Source organism: Grampus griseus (genome assembly GCF_964374135.1).
Source record: "Grampus griseus genome assembly, chromosome: 7".
Lineage (NCBI taxonomy): Eukaryota > Metazoa > Chordata > Mammalia > Artiodactyla > Delphinidae > Grampus > Grampus griseus.
The window spans coordinates 14162004-14182789 of record NC_139001.1 but is presented as its reverse complement, the minus strand read 5'-3'; the positions used below and the strand labels follow the sequence as shown (position 1 = coordinate 14182789).

General features: G+C 45.7%; 1 protein-coding gene and 1 long non-coding RNA gene across 2 annotated transcripts in view; one reads left to right on the top strand and one right to left on the bottom strand.

Annotated features, from left to right (window-relative positions):
- Nucleotides 1-6356, bottom strand: part of SERPINE2 (serpin family E member 2) — a 73078-nt gene extending 66722 nt beyond the window's left edge. Inside the window, exon 1 of the mRNA XM_082658988.1 lies at nt 6102-6356. The gene's annotated coding sequence lies outside the window, so the exon portion shown is untranslated. The remainder of the gene's footprint in view (nt 1-6101) is intronic.
- A 679-nt stretch (nt 6357-7035) lies between these two features.
- LOC309825242 lies at nt 7036-9693 on the top strand. Its single transcript, XR_014297012.1, has 3 exons — nt 7036-7096; nt 7660-7805; nt 8988-9693. It is a non-coding gene; the product is annotated as an uncharacterized lncRNA (long non-coding RNA).
- Nucleotides 9694-20786: the final 11093 nt, after the last annotated feature.

Genomic DNA, 20786 nt, shown 5'->3' with positions numbered 1-20786 from the left:
ATCACAAAAACGAAACAAAGTACATTCACCAAGATTTGCAGTCACTAGAAGAAATCCTTTCCGCCTTTTCATCAGAGTTTTTCTGTTTTATATTAAGACCCCTCCACATTATCTTTCTCCCAAGAATTAACTGATAAAAATAGAAAGGCACAGTGGATTCCAATTCTCCAATTATCTTCTGAGACAAAGGGCAAAGTCTGAGGTCAGACTGAAGCAGGAGCATGGGGTATTCCTCATCTGATCTTGGATTAGGGTGTCCACCCCAACCTTTGAAGGAATTCAAGGGTGAAGTGGAGATGAAATGTTTGTCCAGATGCATGAATGGAATTACAAATAGAGGATTGCTTAGGCTCCGTGGCCATCCCCATGCACAAAAAGAGTCGCAGAAGGAACGCCAACTTCTCTGGGCTGGGCTTCCATCCAGACCTAGAAATCTAACAGCAGAATAAGGGGAGAATCATTTACTGTGTAAATTGACTTGTCCCATTGGGTGAAAGGTAGCATTTCTCAAAAGAGAAATAAAATTGGCCTAGTCTTTCAGTGTTCTTAGACAAACTGTGAACTTACAGAAAAGAAATAACCTAAAGATGTAGTTTATTGCATTTTACTCCATTTCATACCTAAGGGTATTTTTTTAAAACCCAATATTGATTTTTAGATCAGGCGTGCCATCTACTCATGAGGAAAGATGGTTTTGGAAAGAGAAGACGGGCACATTTATGGTTGGAAACAGTGGTTTGCAAAGAAGATCCAAGTATATGGGACCCAATCTATTTAACATTTTTATAAATGCCTCCAAGTGGGAATACAAACTAAATAAATCTTCATGTTGGGCCTCAGTGCTATTTCTAAGTCCTGAAGAACCAAACTGAATATATATTTCTTAGGTTTAAAAGAGAAGGAAAATGAAAGAGAAGAATTTCATGTAGATAAACATAAAACAATGCATTTAAGAAAAAATTTCCCCTAGGCCTGATATTTATGAGAAAGCTGGGTCAGAAAGGAAAATTAGCCAAGAAGTTAAATTGTTTCTTTAAATAAGGCAGCTTTGAGATCACTATTTCAACACACCCATTGTATAGGCAAGGAAATTAAGTTCTAGACAGTCAACTATGTAAATCGTTTGTGGCATAGCCCAGACCCTCTCCCAACCCAGGGCTCTTTCTACCAAACCCGGCTTAAGACAGCCAAAAAACTGCCCTGGTAAAAATTGAAAAACAAAACAAAACGAAAAACAAGGGTCAGCAAGAGGGCATGTATCACCCTCACCGAGAAGGTTAATGCAAATAAACCAGAAGCTATTCTCCTACCTTGTATAAACTGTGAAATACAAAGTACAGCCAGTGGACTTCAAGGAAGACAGAATGAAGCCAAAGAGCGTTCGGATGAGGGTAACTGAAGTGAACACAGACACAGAAGCACTTCTGTGTTAGACTTCTGCTTTTTTCTAGGTAATGTTCTGTCTTTTAGAAGACATGGTTGATCAAAGATTTTTTTTTTTAATGTGAAGATATATATTAAATGCAGAAGTATCCGGCACCAGGGGTAGAGGTCTGGGAGGAGAGCTCCTCTTTAAGCCCCAAAGACAAGCTCTCTTTCATAAAGTGTGCAGCAAACTTATGAAAAATATGAATATGGTTTAGTTCAACAGCCATTAAATGCCTTTGGGTCACGCACCACTGCTGGTACGAATGAAACCAGAACACAGGCACGACTTCACGGCACTAAGAATCTGGTGGGTAGAGTATGTTGCTATGACACAGTAACCGCCGTCAGAGAGGCATCCACTTGGTAGGATGTACATGTGTGTGCACACACCACACGTGTGCCACAGGGGACTGGGAGACACTGGTCTTCAGGAAAGACTTTTTGGAACAGGTGATACTAGACATGAGTCTTGAAAAAGGGGAAGTTGGCCAGACAATGAATGCAGAAGATGGAGAAAGAGAATTCCAGGCAGAGGTCCCATAGGAGCCAAGGCGGGGAGTAAGGGCACCGCCATGGTGTGAGGAGTCTGCAGGGAGTTCAGTTTTGCAAGAGAACAAAGTTTGCGGGAGGGTACAAGGCAGGGAGGTGGGAAAGGGTTGAAGAAAGCTTGGACTCCGTCATTACAAATGGCCGGCAGTCTGGGGAGTTGCTAGGGAGGAGAGCAGGGCAGGGCACTGTGGAAAGTTCCCTGGCTGAGGGCTGAGGACTTCTGGGACAGGACTGCCCAAAGGCAGCTGAGTGACCTTGGGGACATACTGTATGACTCTGGGCACCATGTGAAATGGGCTCCGCCATGTTCCAAGGGCTGAGGTCTTCTGGGGCAGCCCGTGCCTTGGGATGTGGAATCAACCCTGCCCCGTCTCCTTCCAGAGTGGTTATGAGGCAGTGGGAAGGTGGTGAGGCCTTTGGAAACGGTTTATAAACAGCAGAGACTGCATCTCAGTAAGGGTGAGAAAACACTGGAATTACATATTAGCGACCCTCCTTATAGAGGTTCAAAAGCATTTTGAGAAATGCAGGTACATCACCTTAAAAAGTCAATAGAAAGCTCACCTTTCTATCTAAGATACCTAGCTTGTGACGCAACACAGCTACTCCTTCAGAGTCGGGGTCTGTCCCCAAGGCAAGAGGGAGGCACTGAGTTTTTATCAGGAGGGACACAAGCAGATTCGGATTTGAGGGCCCTGAGGTAAGTAGCCCCAGAAGCAATGTGGATGATGGTTTGAAAGGGGTGCAAAGCTAGTGCAACAGACCAGGCAGGAAACGGTGCAGTCAGCCACTCAGCATTCCTGGGCTGTTGACGGTCCCCCAGCCTATGGTTGGAAGCCCACGGGAGCTAGGAAGCTGCTGTAAATGGGGACCACGGGTGCAAGAGGAAGCGGAAAGCAAGCAGCCTCCAGCATGGCCAGGCACTGGAAGCTCCGTGCCAGCCAAGCGCTGCCACGTGGGAACGTAGGCCTCCTGTTCCAGGCCTCCTGGTTTTTAAGAGGAGCTATAAATCCAAGTGATATCGTAACATTTCCAAATATTCACACGATTTTTGTATACTTGTGTTCAAGCCAGCAACACATCTGCCAGCTGGAATTGGCACACTGGCCACCATTTTGCCACTTCTGGGCTCTAAAGCAGGGCAGGGCCATGGTGACTAGAGCAGAGGTTTATGGGATTTCACAGCACGAGAAGGACTCGGTGACTGGATGCGGGCGGCAGGCGGTTGCTGGAGGAGCCCAGCGTCCCTGGGAGGGAGGTTCCTGCTTTAGCACCTTGGTAAACAGCCGAGTCACCAGCAAAAAAAAAAAAAAAAAAAAAAAAGGATAAATTTTGGTCAAGGCTGAAACAGGTACGGAGTGGGTGATGAGAACTAAAATCAGTTTTCGACTTACTGTGGGTTTTTCTGCCTAAAGGGCATAGACTTTAGGTAACTAGCTGCAGGTACCAATCTGGGACTCACTTCGTACTGGTGAAAGTGGAAGCTGTGGGAATGTGGTATCCCAAACATTCTGCATGAAGCTGAAGAGGGGTAAGAACAGAGCCCTGGGTCACCCCAGGAGGTGGTGGAGGTGCCAGGGTGGCAGAAGGCAAACCAGGAGGAGGTGGCAACTAGGGAAGGAGAAAAGCATCCATCAGAAAAAGAGGAAAGATCCGTATCCGATGCTGCAGAGAGGTCTAGGACACATGCTCAGGACCACTCATGCAGGAGTTGTGGGGTCTTCTCCTACTTTGGGGAGTCTCTGGCCAGCTTGCAGAGAGTTAAGAAAAAAGGGAAGCCTGGGGAAGTGTTAACTCATTTAAGAAGCCTGGGAGACAGGTGGTGGCTGTAGGTGAGCTGGGGGTGCATTGACAAGGGAGGTTATGGCATTTTAAAAACACTGTTAAAAAAGAAAAGAGTTCACTGGGAGACATGAGGCACTGCCACAGGAAAGTCTTCTCTCTAACCTTCTCTAAGTCCCTGCCCCAACTTGATTTCTCTTCTATTATTCTGCCTTATTCTTATTTTATTAGAGCATAGTTAGGTTTCTTTATGTCTGTTTGCTGCCACAGGAAAGACTGTTCCAAGAGAACAGCGACCGGCTACATTTACCATACACCAGGGCCTAGCAAAGTGCCTGGACACAACAGATGCTTAAGAAGATTTCTTGGATGTGGGTAAATCTGGAAAAATCTGTAGGAAGCAAATGGGGTAGGACGTGGGGAGACTTCAAACTGGTGACCCCTACTTTCTCATTAGAGTGGACCATGAAAGGCACCTGCCAAACTGGAAGGAGGGAAAGGAACAGATCTCTTGTGTTCAAGAAGAGTTGCCATGGGAGTACCAGTTTGCAACCTGGAAGGAAGGAGCCTGTGGTGCAGAGACACTGAGATGCTGATTTCAGAAGCTGAGCGTCTCTGGGTGAGGGCAAGATTTGGATGTAGAGGACCCAGTAGCTGGAGTGGTTGGGGGTCACTGGAGTCGAGATGGTTAAGGAAGCAGGAATCGGAAGCATCCCCTACATGGACTGTGGGACTAGGGGAGGAGAGAAAGCCCATGGGCCAGTCTCCCATGCTGTGGGAGAGTGACTAGCTGGCAGAGAACAGCCACAGAGAAGTGTAGCTGGGACCTGGCTAGGTCACCACTCATTTCCCACTCTGCCACCTCAAACAATCTCTGACTAGTATTTAATCACTCATGTGGAACTGAAAATTACTGTCCTTTGGAGATTGAATCATTTCTGTCCTTTTCAAATTACACTACTATGTGAATTCATGGGAGGCAGAAATTTTCTGCATAGATTCATTTTTTTTAAAGAATAAGAGATAGGCGACATCTTGATGACCTTCAGTAATTGCCCTGCACTGTACAATATTTTTGAACATGATTTTAAGAAAGTATCAAAACTTGGGGTTGAGAGAAGCCTTCGATGATTTAGGCTAACACCTTCATTTGCACAGCTGAAGAAAATTTTTTGCTGAAATACTGCAAACAGTACATAATTACTGATTTAGATATGCAGTCAGCATTGAAAGTATCTTCAATTTTTGAAGTGTGCTTTAGATATACAAATTAGCAATGCTTACATTTTTTCCCCAGTTATCTGTGTTCAACTTTCCGATATAAAATCTCCGAAGCATAAAATTATCACGTAAATTGTTCCTGAACAGTTCAGAGGAGCAAACTGCTTCCTGGCTTGAAAGAGGAAGTCAAACCTTCAAACAGCTTTTTATGTTGATGCTAAATATAAATAATATAAATATAAAAGCGTTCCCTGCGAAGTAGTCAAAGCAAGACACAGCAGCATTCGAGATTTCTCAAGAGAGACACACACGAAGACTATTTTTCGCTCATTAAAACACTAAAACCTTCAATAGCATCTTCCATAATACCTGAAGGTGGAGTGCTGTCTTATGTAATAGAAGTCTTCCCTCCGCACTCAGTTTGTAGGCAAATTAAACACCTAATTCCGCCCAGAATTTCTGAGTATTTTCACCTTACCTGTAGGCACTGATCAGCATTGCAATTCCCATTTCTACAGACGATGAAAATGGCAAAGATCAGCTCCATGGGCTTACATCGGTTGCCAGAAGCCAATTTAAAGGCTCTCCCCCAAATCACCGGTTACCCCCAGCCCGCTCAGGCAGCGGTAACAAGTAGGAGTCCGTTTGTCTTTCGCGAACAGGCGGCGCACACGCAAAGTACGGGGTAGGGGACGCCCGCGAGTACCTGGGTATCCCAGGTTCAGGGTCACGGGCGCCCGCTAGGCTGGACCGGCGGCAGCAGCAGACACGCTGGCCCCAGGACTCCCGGCCGCGAGGACACCTGGCCCGCCGGCGCGGCCCCTCCGTGCCCCGCCCGGGTCCTATTCGGGCTCCCCGCGGGCCGGGCACGGGTGCGGGGCGCGCACGCAGCTTTGACCGAGGCAGCCTGGCCGGGGGAGGCTGAGAAAGTTCCTCCTCCTCGACACCGGCGCCCCCGGCCCCGCTGGCCCCGCAGCCTCCCGGCCCGGCGCAAGATCGCCGCGCGGAGCCGGCGGCGCGCCGAGCCCCGGGACCGTCCCCGGCGCGGCGGGCAGCGCCTGCTGCGCCCCTCCCGCCCCGGGCGCCCGGGATCGGCCGCGGGGAGCGCAGCCCGTACTCACCGCCCCTCGCTCGGGATCCCCAGGTGGCGGCCGCGGAGCGCGGCGCGGCCCGAGCCGGAGCCGGGTGTCGGTGGGGCGGGGGAGTCGGAGGAGGAAGAGCGGCGGCGGCGGCGGCGGCGAGGAGGGGCAGCGGAGGAAAGAGGCGGCGACGCCTGCACACGCCTCGCAACCCGAGCAGCCCGGCAGCCCCACTGAGCCAGCGGGCCGGCCCCGGCGGCGGGGGCTTTATCGCGGCGCGCGCGGCCCCCGCCCCTTCCTGCCGCCCCCGCCCCCGCCCCGCCCCGCCCCGCCTTCCCGCCGCCTCCTTTGTGTGCCAGCGGCCGCCGCGTCCCCGCGCCCGCACTCCGGGGCGCCCCCGCTCCCGCCGCCGTCCCGCCGAGGCCGCCCCCCGCGGGTCCCCGTCCCGGGGCTGCGCCCAGAAGAGCCGGGAGACGCGCCGACCCCGAGTTGCGGCACCAGCCCGGCCTGAGCTGCACGTGGGTCGCCGGGCTCGGAGGCGGAGGGGAGGTTTGGGAGGGGGAGGGACCCAAGGGCTCGCGGCGCGTCCCTGGGACGCAGGGCTGGTCGTCTGGGCTGCCCCCCTCCCCGGGAGAAACAGGGGGACGCCCCGGGACCGTGCCTACCGGTCCGGGTGATGGGGATAACGGTGCCAGGTCGCGACCGGGGAGGGACAGATCACCCCTCGAACCTCTTCGCCGGGTGCCCCAGAGCCGACTTCTCCCGGCCTCGCGAACAGAGGAGCCGCAGCTGGTCGCCTTAGGCAAAAGGCAGACCAGGGGATCCAGAAAACTGGATTCCTGGTTGCGGTGACAGCGTGAGGTACCCCGCAGAGACCTGGGAATCCGGCCCTTCCCAGCCGGTTACTACAGCCGATGGGACCTCGTGCGCCGCAGAGAAGCACAGACCCCAGAGGCCGGCGGCAAATTACCGTCCTGCTCCCAGCTGTATGACCCAGATCTCCCGCATGCGGCCCGCCTTTGCATCAGCTTAGTTTTGTAGGTACCCAACTTTAATGGCATAATTTATGTTGCCCTTAGACAGTGCAGAACCCTCACCAGCAGGCCCACGGCCCCGACTGTGAGAAAGAAATATGGTAAATGTCCTAAGACACAGCCTTGAATTAAGCTTTGCATCTACTCATTAGAGCAACTTGGCACCTTGGAAGGGTATTCACAGCCTCTCATATAGGGAAACATGCTATGGGAGTTTTGGCCCTAAAATTAAAAGGAAGCACAGTCCACAAAAAGAAAACCCACTTCATTGCTTTACACTCATGCCCAGTATTCATATTCAGTTACAGGCAGGATAAAAATCCTTTTTCCTGTTGTTGCCTCTGCCTGAAATGCTTTGTTTCTCCCCACCATCTTCCTGATGACTGCTTCCTTTTACTTCAGGTCAACAACTCAAATGTCACCTTCTCTAGAAACCCTTTCCTGGTCACTTGAGCTAAAGTCACCCGCCTTTCTCCAACCCATGACGTTCTTCATGGTCCTCAGCATGATTTGATTTTTTTTTTTAACTTGTTTCTTGACTAGTTTTTTCCACACTTCCTCATTAGAATGTATGCTCCCAGAAAGGAAGGAAGAGAAACCAGTTGAATGTGGTTTCTAACTCACCTGGTTCCTGGTGCCTGGAGCCAACACTCCACCTATAGTCTTTGCTCAAGAAATATTTGTGGACAAGTGCCAAGTGACTGTTAACATGGTAAGGACTGCTCCAGGGACAGTGTTATCATTTGGTCTCATCTGGGAAGGCAAGCTGGAGCTGGGAATAATGAGGTGGGGATGGGAGAAGCTATAGGAGAAAGCCCAGAGGTGGGATTGAGCTTGGTGTGTTTGAGAAGCTAGGATCAGCGTCTTTCAGCTGGAAGGGAGTCATTCAGGGGACTAGTGGAGAAACAAACTATTATAGAACCAAGAAGTGGGTGAAGCCAGGTTATGAAAGCCTGCCCGATTCCCTGCATCCACTTCTATCTTTATCACTTTTTAAAATTGAACATTTTTATTGAGATAATTGTAGGTTCACATGCAGGTGTAGGAAATAACACAGAGAGGTCCCTTGTATGCTTTGTCCCGTTTGCCCCAAGGGTAGCATTTTGCAAGACTACTGTGTAATATCACAATCAGTATATCAACATGTATACATTGATTCATGTCTCAAACACCTTGGGTAATTATTTGCTATTTCAAATTTTTAGTAAAGTTACTCTAAAATTTTGAAAGAAATGAACAAATATTATTTTTATAAATTTATTTATTTTATTTATTTATTTTTGGCTGCATTGGGTCTTTGTTGCTGCGCTCAGGCTTTCTCTAGCTATGGAGAGCGGGGGCTACTCTTCGTTGCCTTGCACGGCCTTCTCGTTGCAGCGGCTTCTCTTGTTGTGGAGCACGGGCTCTAGGGCACATGGGCTTCAGTAGTTGTAGCACGTGGACTCAGTTGCTCTGCGACATGTGGGATCTTCCCGGACCAGGGCTCGAACCCATGTTCCCTGCATGGGCAGGTGGATTCTTAACCACTGCGCCACCAGGGAAGCCCAGAAATGAACAAAGATTATGTTAAAGGGTTTTGGTCTCTTGTTTTATTGGAACCAACTTTTTTTAAAGGGGAAGAGTGTTTTATTTTCCCAGTTAGAGCATAATGAGGGTCCAGATTCTTCATCTGTAACAGACAGTCAGAAATCTTTGGGACTTACCTCTGACTGTTCACTTCCCTGCCCTACCCAGTACTGTTGAAGGAACATTTTGAGCAGTACTGTACATGACTTGTCAATTCTGAAATCAGACAGGATGCAGTGTTAACTAATGTGCTAAACTATGCCTAACCACTAATGGGCCTTTCTCTCTCCTTGGACATTGGATGGGACTGCCACTGAGTGTCTCCCAGAGGGAAGTGATTCAAGACAAAGACCCATTCTGCCAGTGGGCTATGCTGGGAATACCAACTATGCTTGTTACAGAATGTGCACGGCGACTGCTGACCGGCCTTCCCGATGCCAGCAAGAGGGTACAGAAGCAATCTCCCAAGCTTTCCACGACATTCAAGTGACCAGGCACTTTGACCCCCATCATTAGGGGCTGCCCCAAAGAAGCTGTGTTCCTACCTCACTTGGTGCCCCTAAGCGGCAGTTCAGACACCAGAGGGTGTATGACCCTTGTTGAAATGGATTTGTCATAGGTGTGTGCTTTCAATTGGCGTTTCCCTCCTGTCTTGTTTGAGAAATCCAAATCGTTTAATGCTCCTACCTGCTTCTTTTTGTACAACTTCACATTCACAGCAGAATTTCATTTTGTCCCTCAATTGTGTGGCTTGCCTTAATCCTCTGATAGAGCTTCAAATGGTTTATTCCTTAATTTTTTTTTTTTTTAAGTGACCTGGAGTTTAGCCAGCTCCAGCCAGTCTCTGAGTTTGGCTTTGTGTCCATAAGCCGCAGTTGGGAGAAACGCAAGAAATGCCCAAACAGAATAAAACAAATGATCTATTTAGTCTCATTTCCTCTCTTGGAAGAGGTCCAGCTTTGAGTGCTTTGGAAGAAGATGAAAATCCCCCCACCCCACCCCCACTGCTCCCTCATACACCCAAACAGTATGACCTTGTATTTAAGTAAAAGCTATCCTTAGCTCCCAATGGGTGATGGTGTTTTGTCTGGAAGAGCTACTGATGTTTCTATAATAAGATAATAATAGTTGCTCCTCTCCTATCTAACCCCTATTTAAAATGCATTTCACCACAAGACGACTTGTTACACAACTTTATAGATGCAAATGCTGTTTCATAAGGTTGTTTCAACCAGGGGAAAGGAGACTGGTTATAACAGTTCACTTAGACAATTAGTTTCTGGGACTGTTGCATTGGTATGAACTCTTTTTTTAAGCTTATAATAGGTATTTTTTGTCTTTTTATTTCCCTTTCAAGTTGGCTTTCAAATAATTCCAGTTTCCTCTTTCTGTAACTTCTGAAACAGACTCAACCAGAGCATCAGTTCACACTTTCCCACTCTTGTCGCTACTTTTCACCAAGGGCTTCAGAGAAAAGACGTCAGTAAGTGCTGGGCTGAGGGTTATTTTCTACTTATATTTGACCAGAGAAGATGGGAAGCCCTAGGTGCTGAGGCTCACTGTGATGCTGACCCCTTCAAACAAGGACCTAGCTCTTCTTCTCTTCTTCCTTTTACCACCAAACAAGGATGCCGCCTCCCATTTTTTTTTTTTTTGGCGGTACGCGGGCCTCTCACTGCTGCGGCCTCTCCCTTTGCGGAGCACAGGCTCTGGACGCGCAGGCTCAGCGGCCATGGCTCACGGGCCCAGCCGCTCCGCGGCATGTGGGATCCTCCCGGACTGGGGCACGAACCCGTGTCCCCCGCATCGGCAGGCGGACTCTCAACCACTGCGCCACCAGGGAAGCCCGCCTCCCTTTCTTTTATACTCTCTCTGCCCTCGCTTCTTACCTGCATCACTGTCTCCTCCCTCTCTCTCTTCCTCCACCCCGCCCCCGCCTCTCTCAAAGGTTACTAATAACTTCCCATGCCAACCCCAGTGGTTTTTCATCATTCTTTATCACCCTTGATCTCTTGGCAGCATATAACTCTGGTGTTTTGCCCATTTTTGAAATTCCTTTGCCTGTTTTCTCTCTTCTCCAATTCCTTAGCCAGCCTTTGTCTTTCCCTCATCAAATCCTTCTCCTCCCGTATGTGGGTGCTATATTATTGTCTGCCCTCAGCTGTCTCCTCTCCTTCACACACTCTCTCCCAGTGGAGTGACCATTGATTGGTTTGTGGCCACCCAGCATCTCTTCCCTGTCTTTTGATTGCCGGATCTGTTTTCCTTTGGAGAATCACTTCTTCTGCTTTATGTCACCCTGTTGGGAATGGATGACAAGGTGTCTTTACTTCTTCTAGCCAAGGGGTGGGCATATGACCAAGCTCACTGGATCCCCTCCCAGGACTTTGAATACTTGAAGGGAATGGGGAGAGTAGTTGGAGCTGACTCATCCTAGCTTGATAAGATTGTTTATGAATCCTTCCCATCTGGATCCCCAGAACCACCATGGTCCCTGCCTCTTCTGAATAGAAGTCCACACTGGACTCTTTTCTAGCCAGATTTGGTTTCTGTTGCTTGTAATCAAGAATCTTTAACAGATACATCCTAGATACCTGTAACTTTGCTTAGTTCTGGATGAGTTCCAAGCCTGTATTTACAGATGGCCTTGACCTCTGTTCAAGTTCCTACTCACATATCTCCAAATGCTTGGCAGATAACTTCTACGTAATATCCCACTGTCAGGGACCTCCCTTGTGGTCCAGCGGGTAAGACTCCATGCTCCCAATGCAGGGGGCCCAGGTTCAATCACTGGTCAGGGAACTAGATCCCGCATGCATGCCGCAACTAAGAGTCTGCATGCCGCAACTAAGACGTCAGCATGCAGCAACTAAAAGAACCTGTGTGCGCAACGAAGATCCCGCACGATAAAACTAAGACCCAGCGCAGCCCAAATAAATAAATGAATGACTAAATAAATAAATAAATATTCCACCATCACCTCCTACCTAACAAATCTAAAGCAATTTATTATCTCCCTCCTGAAGCAGTTCTTCCTCTTGAACTCCATAAGGATTTTAGAGGGATGAGTGCTGCCTCAGTCACTGAAACCAGAAGGATGGGAATGAGTTCTGATGACTCCTCTTCCCTTTATCCTATATCCAGCCATTGCCTGGTGCTATTAGTAGTTCCATCCCTAAGTCCCTCTTATTCATCCCTTTCCTATTTTTTTTTTTCAGATTAGTTCAGACCCTTATCACTTCATCCCTGGACCACTGCAGTATACCCTAACTATTCTTTCAGCTTCCAGATTCTATCCACCACTGCCAGCTTAATCTTTCTAAGGCACTGCTTCAGTTATGCCACTCCAACGCTTAAAATAATTTCATGTTTATCACTAAGGTCTGAATTCATTGGCTTAGACAGTCTTTTGTAGAGGTTGGGGTCACAGGTTCTGGAGTTAGATTGCCTGTGTTCAAATACCAACCTCATCACTACATAATTTTTTTTCAATTAACTAAACCTCTGAGCCTCAGTTTCCTTATCAGTAAAATGGGGGATACTAATCGTATAACCTACACATACAGTTATGTGACAATTAGTTAATCTGTGAAAAGGGTTTAGCTGAATGTAAATAGTAGGTGCTCAATAAAAAATTATTACAGTGGAAGCTCTCCACAGTCTAACTCTAATCTACCTTGTTAGCCTTGTCCTCTCATTTTCTCTAATATGTTCATAAAGGCTTTACCAACCAGAATTCCTCATCAAAATTTCTATTGTAGTTTTCTACTATTGTGCCATTGTTCAAACCATTCTGCCCCAAATATCCCTTCTTTCACTCCACCTGTATCGATATCTAGTCTTGCATTATAAACTATCCCAATTTTAATGGCTTAAAGTGACCATTTTATTTGTTCATGATTTTATGGGTTGGCTGGGCAGGGTTCAGCTGGGATGGTTCATCTCTGATTCACCCAGTGTTGTCTGACCTGCACAGCTGCAGGATTCCAGATGGCTCCAGTCACATGTGTGGACCCTGTGCAGGCATGGCTGGAACTCTGTCTTCTCTTTGCTCCAGTTTTTTCATCTTTATGGGCCTTTTCCCTCTCTTATCATATTTCAAACTGAGAGGCTTCTCTCTGCATTGGTTTTCCAGCAATACACAGACTGCCTTTTTGTTTGTTTGTTTGAAAATTTTTGTTGAAGTATAATTTACATAGCCACTGTTTTATTTATTTATTTATATTTCAGCCACACTGTGCAGCAACCCCAACTAGGGATCAAACCCATGCCACCTTCATTGGGAGCACAAAGTCTTAACCACTGGACCACCAGGGAAGTCCCTACACAGACTTCTTTACAGGATAGCTCAAGACTCCGAGACGGTAAAACCAGAACTTGCAAGACCTCTTAAGGACTAGCCTTGGATTTAGTATAACGTCATTTCTGTTGGATTCAAAGTAGGTCACAGAACCATCTCAAATGAGGAAGGAGATGTAGTCTCTACTTCTTGATGAGAGATGCAGTAGTCACCTAGGGCTGCCATAATAAGACACCACAGACTCGGTAGCTTAAACAACAGATATTTATTCTCTCACAGTTCTGAAGGCTAGAAATCTGAGATCAAGGTACCCTTAGGGTTGGTTTCTGGTGAGACGTCTCTTCCGGTCTTCTAAGTGGCTGCCTTCTCACTATGTCCTCATGCAGTCTTTCCATGCGCACATAGAGAAAGAGATCTCTGGTGTCGTTTCTTTTTATAAGGACACTAGTCCTACTGGAGGAGAGCCCCACACATTTGTCCTCATTTAACCTTAATTACCTCCTTGAAAGCCCTGTCTTCAAATACAGTCACATTGGGGGTTGGGGCTTCAACATATGAATTTTGGAGGAACACAGTTTATAACAAGAGGAGTAGAAAAATCGCATTGCAGAAGGGGCTGCAGGAAAGGAGGGATCATTGCACCAATTTTTGGACTTAATTCACCACCCTTCTCTGCCACTGAAATAATAATTTTCATGCTTCACAATTTTCCCCTCTCAGCCTCGCCAGTGTTGATATCTCCTCACTCAGCACTCCTGTAACTCTAAGTATGGGTTGTTTATTTCACATGACCACATCCTTCCTTGGATGTAAGCATTTGGTTTAGGCTCTAAGCTCAAGGCAGTAGCCATTTTTTTTTCATATCTTTAAGTTTTCATGTGGTGCCTTGCACAGAGGGGCCATAATAAATGTTTATTGAATGAAGAAAAATACAATTAATTTTACTGTTCCCTAAAGTGACAGCCACTCACAGATCAACTAGGTTTGGCACCTGGGCAGTTTGCACACTTCACTGCTTCTTCTGTGTCCTCAGTCCTCTACCTCTTCCGGTACCCTAGACAACTGCATGTGGAAGAACTAGAAGACAGGACACTGGGAGCCAAAATGCCTAGGTTACTGTCCCATTCTGTCACCTCTTAATTGTGTTTGTGAGCAAGTCATTTGATTTCTCCAAGGCTCAGTCAAATAGAAGAAGAATAATACCTTTTTAAGGCTGTCGTGAGAAAGGAGTATGATATTTAGGTGAAAGCACTTTGTGAAATCCAGAGAGCTTCACAGATATTATTACCTGCATTAGTCTAGTGGGGCTGTCGTTAACAAAGTACCAGAGACTGGATGGCTTAAAGAATAGAAAGTTAGGGCTTCCCTGGTGGCGCAGTGGTTGAGAGTCCGCCTGCCAATGCAGGGGACACAGGTTCGTGCCCCGGTCCGTGAATATCCCACATGCTGCGGAGCGGCTGGGCCCGTGAGCCACGAGGCCTGTGCGTCCAGAGACTGTGCTCTGCAACGGGAGAGGCCACAACGGTGAGAGGCCCACGTACCGCAAAAAAAATAAATAAATAAAAGAATAGAAAATTATTTTCTCCCAGTTCTGGAGGCTGGAAATCCAAGATCAGGGTGCCAGCATGGTCAGTTTCTGGAGAGACTCTCCCCTCCTCTGGTTCTGGATGGTCTCCTCCTCACTGTGTACTCACATGACCTCTTCTTTGTGCGTATGAATGGGAGAGAGAGAGAGAGAACTCTGATGTCTCTTCGTATAAGGAAACTAATCCTGTTGGATCAGGGCCCCACCTGAATGCACTTAACCTTAATTTCTTCCATAAAGACCCTGTTTCCAAATTTTGTCACATTGGGGCATAGGGCTACAACAGATAAAATTTGCAGGGACAAATATTCATTCCATAACTTTACTGTTGTTAATTCTGAGGGAACATAAACCTTCAGCCATAACACTACTATTGTTACTTCTGAAGCACACAATCGATCTTCATTGGTCTATCTTGGTTCCTTGCAGATTCTGCTCTATACCAACCCTTCTGGTGTGCCTTCTGTAGTGCTTGGCACATCATAGGAATCAATAGATAATAGCATTTATTATTGTTTTCCCAGTCCCTATGGACAGATGCTGGGGGAGTGGAAAGTAAAGACAAGTGTTCTGAGATTTCCAGTTCTAAATAGAAGGAATGAATTTGTCTGTTTAGGTTCCCAACTTCATACCAGGTTAGAAAGCTGTCTTCAGATGCTCAGGAAGACCCTGAATTATCAAAGGCGACTCAGATTGCAGAGCGAGAATAACCAGGCTTTGAAATCTCAAGAATGGCTTCTGAGTGAAAAAAAAAAAAAAAAATTTTTTTAATCACAGGTTGCTTAATCTTTTTTTTTTTTTTGCCACGTGGCACGGCGTGCAGGATCCAGGAATTGAACCCATGCCCTCTGTGGTGGAAGTACAGCATCCTAACCACTGGACTGCCAGGGAAGTCCCTGCTTAATCATCTTTGTGGTGGTTACAGGACAGGAGCTGATATGCTCTGCATCTTGCCTCCCCTTAGAGCGGTTCTCGCTGTTCCAGGCCCCCAACATCTCCATTGTGGGAAGGATCCTGTGTTCCACCCTCTCTCAGCTTCCCTTTATCACCTCTTCTTACACCCCATTTTAGATTTAAGGAAGATAACCATGCCCCATCCTTATGAAACCTTGAGAAAAGACTGGTTATTATTAAAGAAAAAGCCAAAGCCCAGACATAGAGATCCATTATCACTTTTTAAGCAATAAAGGGCCACTGGAGAACCCTCTTTAGTCTCTCCAGTCTACACTTTGTACATTTCTACCCTAAACGATCTAGGAACAAGTAACTGAACCTCGAAGGAATCTGTAAGTGTGAGCTTTGTCTAACTGTATCTATTAACACACGCTGTTGATGCCTGTGTCATTTTAGCATTGAACATCTCTTCAAAGATTTCTAAAGTGAGGAAGGAACCTTATAGATCAACAGCCCAGCATTTCTTAAAGTGTAGTCCGAAGATGGCCTGCAAGGTTATCTTTGAGATTCTTGTTAAAAATGCACCTGGGAATCCATCTCAAGATCTACTCGTTAGGCAGCCATTTATTTCCCACGGTTCTGGAGGCTGGAAGTCCGAGATCAGGGTGCCAGCATGGTTAGGCAAGGGCCGTCTTCCAGACTGCAGATGTCTTGCTGTGTCTTCACATGGTGGAAGAGGGTAGGGAGCTCTGTGGGTCCTCTTTCATAAGGGTACGAATCCCATTCATGAAGTTTCTACACTCAAGACTTCATCACCTCTAATACCATCACCTTGGTCATTAGGATTTCAACATACAAATATTGTTTTAAATTTCTATTGAAGTATAGTTGATTTACAACGTTGTGTTAGTTTCAGGTGTACAGCAAAGTGATTCAGTTATACATAAACACACACACACAGATATATGTGTGTGTGTCCTTTTCTAGATTCTTTTCCATTATATTATAAGATATTGAGTATTGTTCCCTGTGCTATAGAGTAGGTCCTTGTTGGTTATCTATTTTATATACAGTAGTGTGTATATGTTGATCACAAACTCCTAATTTATCCCTCCCCCACCCCCACCTTTGCCCTTTGGTAACCATAAGTTTGTTTTCTATGTCTGTGAGTCTATTTCTGTTTTGTAAATAGTTCATTTGTATCATTTTTTTTTTTTAGATTCCACATATAATGTGGAATATCATGTGATATTTGTTTTTCTCTGTCTGGCTTATTTCACTTAGTATGTTAATTTCTAGGTCCATCCATGTTGCTGCAAATGGCATTATTTCATGATTTTTTTAATGGCTGAGTAATATTCCATTATATATATATATGTATACATGTGCCACATCCATGGACATTTACATAGCTTCCATGTCTTGGCTATTGTAAATAGTGCTGCTATGAACATTGAGGTAAATGTATCTTTTTGAATTATAGCTTTCTCCACATATGTGCCCAGAAATGGGATCACTGGATCATACAGTAGTTCTAGTTTTAGTTTTTTAAGGAACCTCCATACTGTTCTCCATAGCGGCTGCACCAATTTACATTCCCACCAACAGTGTAGGAGGGTTTCCTTTTCTCCACACCCTCTCCAGCATTTATTATTTGTAGAGATTTTGATGTTGACCACCCTGACTGGTGTGAAGTGATAGCTCATTGTAGTTTTTTTTTTTTTTGCGGTACATGGGCCTCTCACTGTTGTGGCCTCTCCCGTTGCGGAGCACAGGCTGCGGACACGCAGGCTCAGCGGCCATGGCTCACGGGCCCAGCCGCTCTGCAGCATGTGGGATCTTCCCGGACCGGGACACGAACCCGCGTCCCCTGCGTCGGCAGGCGGACTCTCAACCACTGCGCCACCAGGGAAGCCCCCTCATTGTAGTTTTGATTTGCATTTCTCTAATAAGTAGCAATCAACATATGAATTTTGAGGGGCACAAACATTCAGACAACAGCAATATCCTTTAATATGAGTTTTCTGATGGTAATGACCGTCAGAAAATTTTGTAACGGAGAGAGTGAAGGCAGAGTAGCAACACCATTTGCTTCAGGAACCCAGGCAATCCAGTTCTTTGATATTGTTGCCTAATCCAAGCATAGATTTTAGAGCAATTGTTCTCAACCTGTTTCTTTAATTACACTTAAAAAAATTAATTTTGAACTTTGGAATAATTTTAGGTTTACAGAAAAGTTGCAGAGATAATATGGAAAGTCCATCTTACATTTGTGGAAACATAGAAATTAACATGGGCACATTATCATTAACTAAACTCCGGACTTTATTTGGATTTCACGCGTCCCGCCACCTCCTCTTTCTGTCCCAGGATCCCGTGCAGGGTATCCATTGCATTTAGTTATCATGTTTCCTTAGTCTCTTCTGCTCTGTGACAGATCTCAGTTTTTCCTTACTTTTCATGACTTTGACAGTTTTGAGGAGCCCTGGTCAGGTGTTTTGTAGAATATACTTCTTCTTGTGTTTGTTTGATGTTTTCCTCATGATTAGGTTGGAATTATGGGTTTGGAGGAAGAGGACCACATAGGCCAAGTGCCCTTCTCATCACATTAGATCAGGGCTGCGTTCTTCAATATCATCAGTGAAGTTAACCTTGATTATGTGATTAAGGTGTTATTTGCCTTTTCTCCACTGAAAAGTTACTATTTTCCCCCTTTCCATGTACTATTAGGGTGCAATTCACTAAGTCCAGCTCGCACTCAAGGAGGTCAAAGTCCACCTTCTGGAGGTGGGAATGTCTCCTTATATTAAATGGGATTCTTCTGAAGGGAAGGTTTATCTCTTCTTCCCCAGGTATTTATTTAATTCATTTATTTATTTATATCAAGATGAACTTATGTATGTTTATTTTACATTTTGGATCATAATGCAATACCACACTAGTCATTCTGTTGCTCCAGATTTAGCTCCTGGGAGCTTTTCCTGTGTCCCTTTGATATGCCTCCATCTTTTGTCTTTTGATTACTTCTTTGCTTTCTGGAACTACAGGATGCTGTAGACTCATCTTATATTTTCTCTCCTCAGCCCTAGAATCAGTCATTTCTTGAAGGAGCCCTGATTCCTTTTATTAGGGAACAGCATTTATTGTAGAAACCAAGATCTGGTTAATGTGTATGTTTGTTGCTACTGAGGCATGGGACACTCCCAGAGCCCCTATGCTGAAGTTTTAGTGCATAAGTTATATCCATATGTATGATCAGGCCACCCAGATAGCCGTTCTGTTGCTCAATGTACATCCCCTGCTCAACCAGCCCCTGCTTCACCTACACTCTACTCTCTACTCACTTGACTGAACTTCCCTCTTCCTCATAGAGCCTAATCAGTGAATGCCAACATACTTGCCCTTGACCTCAGCTAGTGATTGTTCTAATCTTTAGATCAGAACTATCTCCACCAGGATAGTTTATCAAAGGGGCGTGCCTCTCTGTTGGTTTCCCTGGCATCAGTTCTCTCTATAACTGGTACCTTCTCTCTCCCCCTTCTCCCACTCCCCAGCAAAGACTACTGCCATGTCCTGCCCACCATTTGCTGCACGCAGGTGGAGTGTCACTCCGAGACCTTGCTTCCGATGTGTAAGATCCTCCTTATCCATTAAAGTGTCGCTGACTCTGGCTCTTTGTTCGGGCTTGAGGCTGGGCAAGTAGAGCTTGCAGGCCTGTGGGGTGCAGCCCAGCACCATAGATATGAAATAATCCACTTGGTGCCTCTTTAGACCTATGTCTCCATTGTCCTGGACATGTACTCTGATTTACTCGTGAGAAAAGGTTTTCATGTGTTCCAGCACACATATCTTTGTAACATTTGATGCCTCCTGACTCTTATTCATGTGAAAATATACCCTGTACCGTACCACAGCAATACAATTAGCTCAACATAGCATTTTTATCTGACACCTATTAATATATCAAGATAAGTATTCATATAATACATTCTATATTCAGATCAAAATTTGGCAATACATCTGTAAAGTTGCCAACCAATGTGTAGCAGATATGGTTGTTTATCTGTTAATGCCATCCCTCTTTCTTGCTAGCAGAATCTGGATTTTGGTCAGACACCCATCCGTCTATCTGATACCTGTTAGGAGTAAATCCTCATTAATCTTGACCAGTAATAATAATTTTATTCTCTTTGCCAATGCTTGGTTTAGAAGTAGAAATGATCTGTAGAGAAGTCAGTTGGCAGAGAAGCATCTGAAAAAGGTTGTCTTGATGATAAAAGAGGTTCATACTGAAAGAGGAGATCACTTCTTCTACTTGTTTCCCAGAACTACAGCAGCCACCTTGTGACTATGGGAGGAAATAAGCTACATGCTGAGGGTGGAAGAGACAAAATATGGAAAGAACCTGGGTCTTTGATGATGTCACTGAGCTGCTGAATTAACCAACCCAGGAAGCCCCCTATCTAAGAAACCCTCATTATATAAGAGAGTAAATAGCCCATATTGTCTTGGGAATTTTGAATTGTTATTTCTTTTACTTGCAGCCAAAAGCATCATAATGAATACATCTTTTAGAATACTTTAAAGCAATTAACTTTTGGGGGAATCCAAAGTCTTTTTCAGAATTTACCCATTCATTCATTCATTTTTAATAAATAAAATATTACTGAGAAATGGAAGCAAAAAAGAGAGATTGATTAAATAATCACATGCACATAGAATGACAAACTACGATAAGTAATAAGAAGGGAAAGTATAAGAAACTATGTGAGAATAACTGAAGGATACAATTTAGACTGGGAAGGAGTGGTATTAAGGTTAAGACTTTACTTAGCAAGTGGTGTGTGTGAACTGAGGTCTGAAAGCAGTTGTAGGAGGAGGAAAGTATGGGAATGGAGTACTGTGTGCGCAAAGCAGCAGCATAATGCCCTGGAGGAAACTGAAGAAGATCTATGGGATGGGGAAGAGAGACTGGGGGAGAAAGTGTCACATCTAAGACCAAAGAGGTCGGCAGGGTCCAGATGACATAGGCTAGATCTTGGAGAGCATAATGATTTCTCTCTTTCTCCTAAGAGAAAAAAGGAAAGAAAATAAAGGGCTCTAATCTGGGAATGATGTGATTATATAACCTAACCAGTCCCTTCTGCGCACCCTAGGGCTCAGTCTTGCCACAGCACCTCATTTAGATGCAAAACACTGTCAATGAAATGCAACCAAAGGTCCTTCTAGTCATTCCTTGTGCCTTTAAGGGGGATCTTTGGCAGAGCGTTAGAGGTCAGTGGGTATCTATATGCTCTCCTCCATTTTCCAGCCTGCCTTGCAGCTTGGTTGGGACCATGAGACTGGGT